Genomic DNA, 14,920 nt, shown 5'->3' on the forward strand with positions numbered 1-14,920 from the left:
GAACTTAAGAACATCAAAAATAATACTGACCCATCTGAGGACATAGACAAGAGCAGAACAGTGCAGTTATTGTGAGAGGAATGAATTACGGAAAAAGATTCAATTCAAATTATGTGGGACATTGAAATGCCAGGTGATAGAAGACTGGACTAGCAGTAAAGAAGGAAAACAGATAACAGTATTTCCAGAATTATAAATGTGTTTGTTTTCAGTGATTGTTCAATTCCGTACACATAGCAAAGCAGCATGATGTACCAGGATACACAGTGGGAGGCACGCACAATGTGGACTAAAAGAAAAGAAAAATTGTTGATTTTTATTTGGTGAAGAAGACATACAAAGAAAAACATTCAATTGCACCTGACCACACCATCTGTGAAAGCAACACTGAACAATACCGGGACTAACAACGATATTTTCAGCTAACTTGTCGGATTAGTGATAAAACCTATAAACCAAACACACCCAGAGTGGACATGTTGTCAGGGATCTGGAGATGAGAAACTTCATTGGTAAAATGTATGTATTACTATTAACAAATGCCACTGCAGTATATGTAATGAACTAAAGCGAAGCACAGGTGTTCACGAAATAACCTGTTTTGAGATATAAAAGAGCATATACCTTGTTTTTAAGTAATGTTTGCTGCATCTTTTACACTCAGTTATCGGTTGATGGGTCAGCTCGTGCCTCGGGCCTTATAACTAAGTGTGACCCGTGGCTCCTCTCCGACATGGCTCACCCTATTCATTTTGTGACTTGCCAAACTCTACTTTTTACAAGAATTGAGCCATTGTAAGGAGTCGACTCTGTTTGAAGAATGTGGTGAAATAGCGAAATCCCACATCAAAAGTATATATGTGCCAGGACAATCAGTTGCAGTCCCAGCAACTCGTCTTCCACACTTGATTGTCCTTTGTCCTCAAATGTTCTGAAGGATTTGTCGTATGAATGCCTGAAGTGGCAGTGACATTCATGAAACTAAGGCTAACAGGAATGTGTGGGAGATAGAGAGGGAGAGATCCAGAAAGCAAGAGAGACAAAGAAAGGGGGAGAAAAAGAGAGAAATGGAAGGAAGGGAACTGCACGTTATTTGTACGCACCTAAAAATAGAAGAAGCAGCCAAATACGTGTCAATGTGTGACATCACCAGAGAAACGGGCTGAATACCTGTGAATTTATATGTTTATTTTTAATACCTATAGACCCATGTCATGCCAATAAACAGCGCACAAGTAAGGAAAATAGTGAAGGAGCCCATTATCATATGCAAATCACAGTAATGTCAAATGTAGTGACATCACAAGAAGTGATGTCAGGCCCTTATACTAATTTTCACGTGAAAGGTTGACGGCCTGTTTTAAAAACACAAAACAAGAAACATAAAATAATGTAAAAATAATATTTTGGTTTCAGTTTTTATACATCATGTATTTTTCCCACTATTAGTTTGTACCTAAACTCGGAAATGACTGAAAGTGTAAATATTTTTAAACTGAAATGTGAAACTTGGAAATTATATTTTTAAACAGTTTTCAGAGTATAAATAAAATGTGCTTTTAATTTGCGTTTGTTTCCTGACGTTATTCTTTATCCAGCCCCTAAGCCCCAATGTGTTTCACATTTACAGTGTATTAATCAAAAGAAGGGCTAATTTTGTCAAGTTCTCTGTTCCTCTCTTGCGCCACTCACACAAACACTCAGAGGCCTGTGTCTGCAGTGCTGGGGCACAAAGTAACAATTATCAGTCGCAGGCTAAGGAGCTAGATGGAACTGAGTCAAGTTTCTAGATAATAGTGGGGGGACCCCTTCAAACTGTGGCTTCCCCCGACTTGTGCCGTGCTGATAAAGCAATTGTGAATTTGACTAATTTATGATGAATTGAAATGAGAGAAAGAGAAGAAGAGAGCGAGGTGCAGGATGTATTAAAGAAAATGAAAAAAGAGACACAAGACTTTACCCTTTTCTGTGTACAAGCTGTGCTGTGCGTTGTGAACAGGTTGTCACCCCCTTTGTATGTAAATGAGCTTCTGTGACCAGACATCCCAGGCTCCCATCTTTTCTAGCACGGATGATAATGTGAGCACTGTAAGGTAATCATAAACTAGGGCTATATTGAGAAATAATCGGCTTCCAGGTCTCACAGCTGTGGATATGTAGTACTTTTATTAGTTTTTTAAAATTTACTTTACTTTGCAGCAATTCTCAAGGTTACTTTTTCTCAGTATATCGCTTTATATCCCTCTTTGCGCTTCATGAGTTAAACGTGAGGTTTGATGTAGGAGTTGTTGTCAGTGTCCCTAGACCATGTTCCAATACCTTTGCCCTCGATTTGTCGGCATGTGTTTTGTCCACACACTGGTCTAGGATGGGCCTTCTCAAGGTTGAAAGCGCGGTAATAGGAATAATAAATCAGACATATTTGAAATTGTATGTAAACAAATGCGTGCCTTTCAGTTATCAGGTTCCACCAGACACATCTACATATGTAATTGAGCACCAGACTAAAGTGACTCCTCCCTATATGTAAGGGGGGAGAAGGTGTGACGTCCTGTGTCATGATATTCTGGAATGTGGGGACGGTTGCTAGGCCGTGAGCTGGAATAGAGACATTTGTCCGTTGGTCTTAGCTTGATGATGGAAAGGGTCTCTGCATCTGTGATACTTAAATAAACCTTTCTTGACCCCCACCGTATGATCTACTCTGATTTCTGGAGGGACACACTTCCACAAACGACCATGTTAAATCTAGCTTCGCACAACCCACTGAGCATTCCTGCAGGTGTGGTACTTGATAGCAAAGGTTTATTGTCAGCATTATTTACAGCAGATAATAAAACAATCACAATTCTTGTCGATTTAAAACGACTTAAGCACAGTTCATACAAATACTACACTTTGCACATAATCCATGATCTGACGTAAAATGCTAGTGCAAATAGATGACGTACATCACTTTTAAAACCAATCAATTAGATAGAGCGGTCATTAGATCTTACAAAGCGTACCAGCTAACAAGCACGTACATAGGTACAGATACCGGCGTCTCCGTCTGCTTGTTGCCTACTCAGAGCAAGTAAACCCCGAGCAAGCCTGACAGCTGTCTTATAAACATCAGAAATAAAAGAAGAGCACAAGCCTGCTGCGCAGACGTTACCTAGTGTGTTAAAAAAACAAGGATTGTCCAAATAGTTTGTTTTGCTGACAGCCGGGTAGAAATTAAACCCTCAGATATGGGCCAATAGACGGCCAACACCTAAGCGAGCATTTTATAAAGTGCAGGTACAAGTAGAAATGTGCAACAATACCTCTCGATGCTCTGTCCAGTCCATAAGTTTCTCCTGTGCCTTTCATGTTGGAGTCGAGCTACGCCCCAGTTTATGAGGGCAAATTTATCAAAGGACGAGCACAGCGCCCCGAGATGAACGGAAAATTTCAAAACCATCACTACAGTTGGTTTATGGTTTGAACCCACTTCCTTCGCTGCTGTCTATGGCAGGTCTGCATATACGAAGCAACTGCCTGGCAAATCTCCATACGATCAGTTCTATAACATAAGAAAAGTGCTGCACTGCAGCATCTTAGATTACGTGTTAGAAAAAGTGGACGTAGGTAGTACCTACGGGTTTTATGCGACATATCACACAGCAGCATAAAATGCATATATGACTCAGGCCCCCTTATGTATGGGGACACGTGTCAGATCCGCCTCCAGGGGCTTTACCCATGATTTACTTAAGGTCGGCACCTGAAGAGATCCTAATCTGAACATGAGATGTAAAGCCATTTTCTCAGCAGGGAACAGCAAGTCCATGAACTGCACCAGGCGCGGTTCACATTTTACTTTCTGGTAATTAGTCGGAAGGATGCCTTTCCTTGCATCTTGCGTGCTCCACATGAATGCACGATATTTCTTTTTAACCAGTTCTAGTGTTGCCTTATTCATCAGTTCCAGATGATTCTATTTCTCTACTCAACTAGTGTATGTTAGAATGTTCTCAGCGTGCTTGAACCAGAGTAAATTATTGTAATCCTGCATCGTCGCAGTATCTGCGGAACCATACTATATGATGCAAACAATAGATTTGACCACACTCGCATCCAATATCTTATTGGGTGAGATCCTCCAGTGAACCCCAGCTCAGCTCTTAATACTGTCAGTGGGGTTCCCAGACCCAGGTTTAGTACACGTAACAAGAAGATGTTTCCCAGTTTAAGAAGAGCCTGAACTTTCGTAAAATCCCACAGTTCAGCACCATAAGCGCAGGCCATACGTGCATTTGTCTTGAATGCATCAATGCTAGTTTTATTGGTCTCTTGCTGCTTGAGTTAGCAAAATGTAGAATAGTGGCGTCAAGTTTGTTTCCGCCTTCGCCACATGAGCTTTCCAATATAAATGGTCATCCATTCGTATGCCGAGGTAGTCATGTTTTAAGTCGCTTAGTTGGTTTACCATTAATCCTGAATGTCAACAATACCTTTGATTAATGAATAATTATCATATATTTTTCTCTTTATTGATTATTAACTTCCGTACCTTACAGAATAGCTCGAAGCCTTCCAAAAGTTGATGCATTGATTTTTCAGTACGCGCTAATATTACTGCATCATCTGCAACCAGCGGGATTGGAATATTTTCCTTCTCCAATATCGGAACATCAAGATGAAGATTCCCGAGAGAATTCAGTTCCACTGATGTGAATGTTGAATAAAGCTGGGGCAAGAACGCAACCCTGCCTAACGCCAATGTTTATTTCAAACTTCTCTGTGCATTCTTCTTTTACACCAAATCTTACTCTGGAATGATTGCCGCTGCAGATCCTTTCGGATACTCAAATAGTTGCTTGGGAACCTCCTTCCTCCAGAAGACTCAGAAGGACGGAGCGGCGACAGAATCGAATGCTGTTTTTAGGTCTCTTAAGACCAAGTAGAGCGGGGAGTTTCCAGGGACACAAACTTCATACAGATCATGTGCAACCTCAGAGCCTGGTCGATTCTACTTTAGCCTTTTCAGGATCCAGCCTGAGAAGTAGAGGCAATATTGTCCTCCTCTGTCCAGGTCTCGAGTCGTGACTGTAAGGGTTTCCCAAAGATTTTCCAGATGTTGTCTAATTGGGAAATTAGCCGATAGTTGGGGGGGGTCATCTCTCCCCCCCCCCTTCTTTTTTTTTTTTTTTAATACCTTTATTTCGTAAAAAAGAGTACAGTTACAGACCTACAACCACAGAGGCCGGTCAGTTACATGCAATAACAATAACAACTCTATACACAGCTCATCAGCCGACAGTCCGAGGGTCCGGCAGCGTAGAAGCACGATGTTATCCGGAGCCCATGGCAAGAGAGGATAAATAAAGGTTTCCATTTTTTACAATGTATAAACAACACAAAGAAAAACACGAAAAAGAGTCGAGGCAAAACCAAGCAATATAAGGACTGTTACGTATGATAGGGGGAGACAAATGAGTAGCAGGCATCAAGAAATCACGGGAGAGGGGAGTGGGGACCGAGAGTGAGCAGTGCATCACATATAACAGGAAATCAAAGTAACACACATGCCACTTTTTCCTCCTGTAATGCATTGTTTGCTACCTCATGTATTTTGTTTGCTCACAATTATCACTTTTACCTCATGTAACTTATCGTCTGCTTTTTTAAGTTGTTCACCTGTAATTTTCTGTTCCTATTGTGAAGCGCTCTGACGCCTTCGGGTAAAGTCCGCGCTATAGAAAAACGCATAAAAAAAATCCACAATCCTTCCCCTCCCCAGTTTCGCTTTCGTTCTCCACCCTCCTTGTTTCCTCTGGTGCCCCCTCTTTTGTCCACTCCCCATCCGCCTCTCCCGATGTCCTGATTCCCGACTGGCCCCTCCTCCTTCTCTAACCCCAGTCAGTGACCTCATCCCCTCGATCTGCCCCCTCTCTGCTCTGTTGCCCCTTCTCCCCGCTCTCTCTCTCTGTCTTGCTTCACTGACTCCCTGTGGCTCCCTCTGGGGAGTAGTGTCTCTCCTCTGCGCAGGGCGGGGCTGTCCTAGTGCTGGGGAGTAAGTGTCTCTCCGCCACGCAGGGCGGGATGTCCAAGTGCTGAGGAGTAAGTGTCTCTCTGCCGCGCAGGGCGGGATGTCCAAGTGCTGAGGAGTAAGTGTCTCTTCGCCGCGCAGGGCGGAAGTAGCCTTGATTGAATCTCCTCCTGACCTCGCAGAACAGGTAACACATCTCTTTTACGCATGCGTATTTACCATCGAAGCTCTGCGCACTTATAAAAGTTTTTTCTGCGCATGCCCATCAGGCCAATAGCTCTCTACTGAGCATGCTCATTACCTTTTTTTTCTGCGCATGCCCAGTGACCGGTTTTTGCCACTCGGTAAGTGAAGCTCCCATCAGGCCTCTCTGCGGGTTGTTGTTTTTCGGCGCCGTCCTGGCCCTGCCCCCGGTGGAAAGGCGAGGCCTGCCCCGGCGCCGGAGCCCCTCTCCTGATCCAGCGGAGCCCACAGCTCGGCCCTGCCCCCGGTGCGGGGCCCTCCAGGGCGGGCCCGGTGTCACTGTCTACAGTCCCGGTGGAGCGACCTCGAGTGAGCCGAGGCGCTCTGGACCCCCCGGCCCTGAGGGACGCCGGCGCCCCCACCCCCGAGAGACACGAGGACGAGCAGAGCTGCCCCAGCGGGAGGAGATAGGGAGAACCGGTCAGAAGATGTGTTTATTTCTTTAATGCAGCTTTATAGCGTGAACTTTACCCAAAAGTGACAGAGCGCTTTAAAATAGACTCAAGGACGGCACCCGTGGTGGAATGAACACACCACAGGCCACACACACAACCAGGACAAATGGAGGCGGCAGCGGCAGTGGATACAGGTCTAGAATACTTATATGCAAAGTTGAGCTCACGGCCTGGGTTGAATTGTAGGCGCGCTACTCACCCGTGAGGGTCTCAAGGCGCTGAGGGGAGTGTGGGGGGTGCGCAGATCTGTTTAGCCAAAGAGCCAGGTCTTGAGGGTCTTCCTAAACGTGTTCAGGGAGGGGCGCGTCTGATATCTGCCCGTAGCTCATTCCAGGTCTTGGCTGCAATGTGAGAGAAGGATCTTCCGCCCGCTCTGACTCTGTGGATGCGCGGGGTATCGGCCAGTGCGAGGTTGGAAGAGCGGAGGTTTCTATTGGGTAAGTGGAAGTTGATTCTGTCTTCAAAGTATTTGGGTCCGTTGTTGTGTAGGCATTTGTAGTCGTGAGTGAGGAATTGAAGGTGACTGATTTCTCCTCGGGCAGCCAGTGGAGACTTTGTAGGTGCTGGGTGGTGTGTTCATACTGGGGGATGCCGAGGACGAGTCTGGCGGCGGTGTTCTGTATTGTCTGGAGTTTGCAGTGTAGGGACTTGTTGATGCTGGCGTAGAGTGCGTTTCCATAGTCCAGTCTGCTGGTGATGAGTGTGCGGGTGACTGTCTTCCTTGACTCAGGGGGGATCCACTTGAAGGTTTTGCGGAGGGTGTTGAAGCAGCTGGAGGTGATGGCGTTGACCTGTCGGTTCATGGTGAGTGATGAGTCGAGTACAATGCCAAGGTTCTTGACGTGGTCTACTGGGGTAGGTGGGCTTCCGACGACAGACGGCCACCATGTGCTGTCCCATGCTGATGGGGTGGTACCAGTAGGAACAAAACAGGGTCTTGGCTCCTCAACAGTAAGGCTGAACCAGACTGAACTATCAAACAAAACAACTGCCAGTACTGGAAAAACTATTTTTCTTCTTTTATCTAGAGAAACTAAGAGTTAAACATAGCACTCTTTACTTATTTTAAATTCTTATTTATTAGAGACCTTTTCTTTAATTCTTAGAAAGCTTTTTCATTTTTTTTCAAAAGACATTTCTGTGCCTGAACACATTTAAATATACAGAAATATACAACTTTATACAATATTTACAAGGTCACATACAAAAAATTATAATTATAGAACACAGCCTCACAACACTTTCGTCCTTCAGTCACGCAAAACAGACTTACAAAACATACAAAATTAGACACGACAAAAAAATGAGTACAATTAGACACGTATGATATAGGTCAATGTCAACAACAAATTATTTACATTTGAAACATTTCCTTTGAAAAAGCAAGAAGTCAAAACCAAATTTACAAAAATTCAAATCATTAGAGTATTTAAATTCAGTGTTAATCCAATTATTAACCCTCTACTATTTCAGTTGACCATTGGCCTTGAGTGATCGACGCGTTTCGAACTCCCTATCTTTTGGGGTTCTCCTCAGGATCAATGCGATTTCTACAACATAGAGAATATTGGCTAGTTAGAAAAAACTCTTCTAATGTTTCAACAGTGTCAAACAACTACTAAAACAAGCAGCCACCAATCGACTGAAAACCACGTACCTTGAGAACTATTCTCAGAGAGCCATCTCACACGACTTGTGCAAAACACTGTGACAAATAGACTCTTAAACATAAACGATAGACCTCCATCAAAGACCTCATCCTGCAGGCACACTACCAACCAACTCATAAGTTAATCAATTGGCGAGCATGAACTCACTCACCTCATCTGTTGATCGATTTATTGGTGGTATCTGGAAGAAAGGGGGAGGTGTAAGAATTCAGACTCAATAATCTGGGCATGAATTATGTGGAAGCGTGGAGTAGCAGCTCCGCTAGATGGGCTGGGTGAACTTACCGGTGTGGGCGCTGAGACCCATCAACCCAGGGACCGGCTGTATCACGAGGGGGGCTCTGCAGTGACCCGCTGCACTGAATGCGCTTTAACCTGCATGTGGGCAATAAGCGGAAAAACGAGTGAATCTAAACCTTAACCCAAGCTGGAGCGCTGGTCTAGGTGGGTAGCGTTATTGTCAGACACTCACTTGAAGCTGTTCTCTGTAGGGTGCGGTGTGACTCGGCAATGCTTCTGACAGACGGCAGGTTCTCTAGATCCGGCAAGGCTTCTGAGGCTCAACTTACTTCCTGGTCATGTGACCTCAATCTGATTAAAGGAGAAGTACACCAATTGATGTATCCCGACTCAGTGAAGGGAAAAGCATCTCGTTAGTGTCGGATTAATAAACGGGGCCAAGTTGCTGGTGCAGATAAAACGTGCGTGGTACCAAGGGCACCTAGTGATTGAATTGTGGCGGAGTTCTGCCGTGGTTCCGCGTGTAACACGAGCTGGTGCATTCTGGTCCTTGTAGTTGCTTCGCAACGTGGGGATGTCTGGAGAGCTTTTTTATCCCTGGCCGATAGGATGAAGACCTTGCTAATTCGCAATGTACTACATATAAGAATGGTGGCATGTCCCAGTGTATTCTGGTCCTTGTTATTGCTTTACAACAAGGACTATGCTGGCCAATAGGAATCGCTCCTCTGCCAGTGAGCGATATGCTGCATTTAAGGGAGGTTGCATGACCCTGTGCATCAAGTGCGCCCCCATAGAGCCTTATTCTCCCTGTGATTGCTTAGTGGTAGCTTCTGAAAATTTCTGAAATCTCGTTTAGCCCTGTAGTAGCAGTATTGAATTTCATTATCAGAAATGCCTCGCGCTGTGACAGTTTTAGTTCTAAACTACCACCTCGTGCATCTCCTTCGATTTTAGAGATGATTGTCCATTTCAGGTCCTCTTCCCTATGTCCATGGGTCATCCAGTGTTGCACTAGTGGTGCACTGGGGACCTGACATCTTATTCTTGATTTGTGTTCAGTTATTCGTTGTCTCGCCTCCCGAGTAGTTTTTCCAATATAAAGTTTTGGACAAGGGCACCAGATCCCATAAACTATGTTTTTCGTTTGGCAGTTCGTGAAGGTCAAGTGTTTCCAGAAAATCCTTTCAAAGGAGAAGACTGACCCTTCCTCTGTTGAGGTACAACGGGTGCAGTTGCCACATTTATGGTGTCCCACTATTGGAGGTAATCCCAACATTCCTCTTAAAGTTGGTTTAGGTTCCCGGGGGAGAGCTGCTCTCACAATATGATTTGCCACACTTTTTTCTTTTTTATAGGCAAAAAGAGGTGGTTCTTGCAGGTCACCATGTAGGTCTTTGATTAGGTGCCAGTTTTGCATGACAATCTTGCGTAGATTGTGTGTATTGGGATTGAAAGTGGTGACACAAACTATCCGTTTTTGTTCCTCACGTGTTTTCCTTTTCAGCAATGTCTCTCTTGGAACCCACCAGGCTCTTTTGAGTGAATGCTTGAGTAATTTTTTGGGGTATCCTCTCAGGAGCAACCGATCTTGCAATGCATTAGCATGGAAAAAATATTCTTCTCTATTTGAGCAATTCCTCCTTATTCTTAAAAACTGTCCGAATTGTAGATTTTGCTAAAGACTTCTCGGGTGGTGGCTTGTGAAGTGTAGGGCTTTGTTCCTGTCAGTTGGTTTTCGGAATAGAGTTGTTCCTAGTAAGCCCTCCGTTGCAAAAATTTGGACGTCTAAGAAATTAATCGTTTGATTACTTGCAGTGTAGCTGAATTTTATGTCTTCAGTACGCGAGTTCAACCAAGTAACGAATTCATTTAGTTTCTCCTCTGATTCTGACCATAAGAAGAAGACGTCATCGATATAACGCATATACCTTGTAATATATTCCGCAAACGGATTGTTATTATAGATGAAATGTCTCTCATAAAGTCCCATAAATAGAACTGCCAGCTCCGGTGCGAAGGGGCAGCCCATGGCTACCCCTTTGATTTGAAAGAAGAATTCTGAGTCAAATTCAAAGTAATTTCTCTGTAATGCGAATTTTGCTAGTCTCATGATGAAATCCGTAGGGACTCTGCTGGGTTGGTCTCTTTGGTTTAGGAAAAATTCTAAAGTCTCCAATGCCTGATCTTGTGGTATCTGTGTGTATAAGGACACCACGTCCATGGTCACCATTAATTGTTTATTGACGTCAAAATCAACAGAAGTTATTTGATTTATAAAGGCAGTTGTATCTTTAAGGTGAGCCTGCACATTCGATAGAAGGGGTTTCAGAAAATGATCGATATATTTCGAAATTGGTTCGAGGAGTGAGTCACATCCTGAAATTATTGGACGACCTGGGGGCTTTATTGGATCTTTATGTATCTTAGGTAAGACATAAAATACGGGGGTTCTTGGGTTTTTGTTTTGTAAGAATAGTAATTCTTTGGGCCCGATAATACCTTGCTCATGTCCATCCTGAAGTAGTTAGCACCCTTCTTAGTGTGTCATTGATCCCCAGGACCCACCGTTAGCACCCTTCTTAGTGTGTCATTGACCCCCAGGACCCACCGTTAGCACCCTTCTTAGTGTGCCTTTAACCCCCAGGAAACACCGTTAGCACCCTTCTTAGTGTGTCTTTAACCCCCAGGACCCACCGTTAGCACCCTTCTTAGTGTGTCATTGACCCCCAGGACCCTCGTTAGCACCCTTCTTAGTGTGTCATTGACCCCCAGGACCCACCGTTAGCACCCTTCTTAGTGTGTCATTGACCCCCAGGACCCACCGTTAGCACCCTTCTTAGTGTGTCATTGACCCCCAGGACACTCGTTAGCACCCTTCTTAGTTTGTCATTGACCCCCAGGACCCTCGTTAGCACCCTTCTTAGTGTGTCATTGACCCCCAGAACCCACAGTTAGCACCCTTCTTAGTGTGTCATTGACCCCCAGGACCCTCGTTAGCACCCTTCTTAGTGTGTCATTGACCCCCAGGACCCACAGTTAGCACCCTTCTTAGAGTGTCATTGACCCCCAGGACCCACCGTTAGCACCCTTCTTAGTGTGTCATTGACCCCCAGGACCCTCGTTAGCACCCTTCTTAGTGTGTCATTGACCCCCAGGACCCTCGTTAGCACCCTTCTTAGTGTGTCATTGACCCCCAGGACCCTCGTTAGCACCCTTCTTAGTGTGTCATTGACCCCCAGGACACTCGTTAGTACCCTTCTTAGTTTGTCATTGACCCCCAGGACCCACCGTTAGCACCTTTCTTAGTGTGTCATTGACCCCCAGGACCCTCGTTAGCACCCTTCTTAGAGTGTCATTGACCCCCAGGACCCACCGTTAGCCCCCTTCTTAGTGTGTCATTGACCCCCAGGACCCTCGTTAGCACCCTTCTTAGTGTGTCATTGACCCCCAGGACCCTCGTTAGCACCCTTCCTAGTGTGTCGTTGACCCCCAGGACCCACCGTTAGCACCCTTCTTAGTGTGCCTTTAACCCCCAGGAAACACCGTTAGCACCCTTCTTAGTGTGTCTTTAACCCCCAGGACCCACCGTTAGCACCCTTCTTAGTGTGTCATTGACCCCCAGGACACTCGTTAGCACCCTTCTTAGTGTGTCTAACCCCCAGGACCCACCGTTAGCACCCTTCTTAGTGTGTCATTGACCCCCAGGACCCACCGTTAGCACCCTTCTTAGAGTGTCATTGACCCCCAGGACCCAACGTTAGCACCCTTCTTAGTGTGTCATTGACCCCCAGGACCCACCGTTAGCACCCTTCTTAGTGTGTCATTGACCCCCAGGACCCACCGTTAGCACCCTTCTTAGTGTGTCATTGACCCCCAGGACCCTCGTTAGCACCCTTCTAAGTGTTTCATTGACCCCCAGGACCCTCGTTAGCACCCTTCTTAGTGTGTCATTGACCCACAGGACCCTCGTTAGCACCCTTCTTAGTGTGTCATTGACCCCCAGGACCCACCGTTAGCACCCTTCTTAGTGTGTCATTGACCCCCAGAACCCTCGTTAGCACCCTTCTTAGTGTGTCATTGACCCCCAGGACCCACCGTTAGCACCCTTCTTAGTGTGTCATTGACCCCCAGGACCCTCGTTAGCACCCTTCTTAGTGTGTCATTGACCCCCAGGACCCTCGTTAGCACCCTTCCTAGTGTGTCGTTGACCCCCAGGACCCACCGTTAGCACCCTTCTTAGTGTGCCTTTAACCCCCAGGAAACACCGTTAGCACCCTTCTTAGTGTGTCTTTAACCCCCAGGACCCACCGTTAGCACCCTTCTTAGTGTGTCATTGACCCCCAGGACACTCGTTAGCACCCTTCTTAGTGTGTCTAACCCCCAGGACCCACCGTTAGCACCCTTCTTAGTGTGTCATTGACCCCCAGGACCCACCGTTAGCACCCTTCTTAGTGTGCCTTTAACCCCCAGGACCCTCGTTAGCACCCTTCTTAGTGTGTCATTGACCCACAGGACCCTCGTTAGCACCCTTCTTAGTGTGTCATTGACCCCCAGGACCCACCGTTAGCACCCTTCTTAGTGTGTCATTGACCCCCAGGACCCTCGTTAGCACCCTTCTTAGTGTGTCATTGACCCCCAGGACCCACCGTTAGCACCCTTCTTAGTGTGTCTTTAACCCCGAGGACCCTCGTTAGCACCCTTCTTAGTGTGTCATTGACCCCCAGGACCCACCGTTAGCACCCTTCTTAGTGTGTCATTGACCCCCACAACCCACCGTTAGCACCCTTCTTAGTGTGTCCTTGACCCCCAGGACCCTCGTTAGCACCCTTCTTAGTGTGTCTAAACCCCAGGACCCACCGTTAGCACCCTTCTTAGTGTGTCATTGACCCCCAGGACCCACCGTTAGCACCCTTCTTAGTGTGCCTTTAACCCCCAGGACCCTCGTTAGCACCCTTCTTAGTGTGTCATTGACCCACAGGACCCTCGTTAGCACCCTTCTTAGTGTGTCATTGACCCCCAGGACCCTCGTTAGCACCCTTCTTAGTGTGTCATTGACCCCCAGGACCCACCGTTAGCACCCTTCTTAGTGTGTCTTTAACCCCGAGGACCCTCGTTAGCACCCTTCTTAGTGTGTCATTGACCCCCAGGACCCACCGTTAGCACCCTTCTTAGTGTGTCATTGACCCCCAGGACCCACCGTTAGCACCCTTCTTAGTGTGCCTTTAACCCCCAGGAAACACCGTTAGCACCCTTCTTAGTGTGTCTTTAACCCCCAGGACCCACCGTTAGCACCCTTCTTAGTATGTCATTGACCCCCAGGACCCTCGTTAGCACCCTTCTTAGTGTGTCATTGACCCCCAGGACCTACCGTTAGCACCCTTCTTAGTGTGTCATTGACCCCCAGGACCCACCGTTAGCACCCTTCTTAGTGTGTCATTGACCCCCAGGACACTCGTTAGCACCCTTCTTAGTTTGTCATTGACCCCCGGGACCCTCGTTAGCACCCTTCTTAGTGTGTCATTGACCCCCAGGACCCACAGTTAGCACCCTTCTTAGTGTGTCATTGACCCCCAGGACCCTCGTTAGCACCCTTCTTAGTGTGTCAATGACCCCCAGGACCCACAGTTAGCACCCTTCTTAGTGTGTCATTGACCCCCAGGACCCACCGTTAGCACCCTTCTTAGTGTGTCATTGACCCCCAGGACCCACCGTTAGCACCCTTCTTAGTGTGTCATTGACCCCCAGGACCCTCGTTAGCACCCTTCTTAGTGTGTCATTGACCCCCAGGACCCTCGTTAGCACCCTTCTTAGTGTGTCATTGACCCCCATGACACTCGTTAGTACCCTTCTTAGTTTGTCATTGACCCCCAGGACCCACCGTTAGCACCCTTCTTAGTGTGTCATTGACCCCCAGGACCCACCGTTAGCACCCTTCTTAGTGTGTCATTGACCCCCAGGACCCTCGTTAGCACCCTTCTTAGTGTGTCATTGACCCCCAGGACCCTCGTTAGCACCCTTCTTAGTGTGTCATTGACCCCCATGACACTCGTTAGTACCCTTCTTAGTGTGTCATTGACCCCCAGGACCCTCGATAGCACCCTTCTTAGTGTGTCATTGACCCCCAGGACCCTCGTTAGCACCCTTCTTAGAGTGTCATTGACCCCCAGGACCCACCGTTAGCCCCCTTCTTAGTGTGTCATTGACCCCCAGGACACTCGATAGCACCCTTCTTAGTGTGTCATTGACCCCCAGGACCCTCGTTCGCACCCTTCTTAGTGTGCCTTTAACCCCCA

This window comes from Lissotriton helveticus (genome assembly GCF_964261635.1).
Source record: "Lissotriton helveticus chromosome 1_1 unlocalized genomic scaffold, aLisHel1.1 SUPER_1_unloc_16, whole genome shotgun sequence".
NCBI lineage: Eukaryota > Metazoa > Chordata > Amphibia > Caudata > Salamandridae > Lissotriton > Lissotriton helveticus.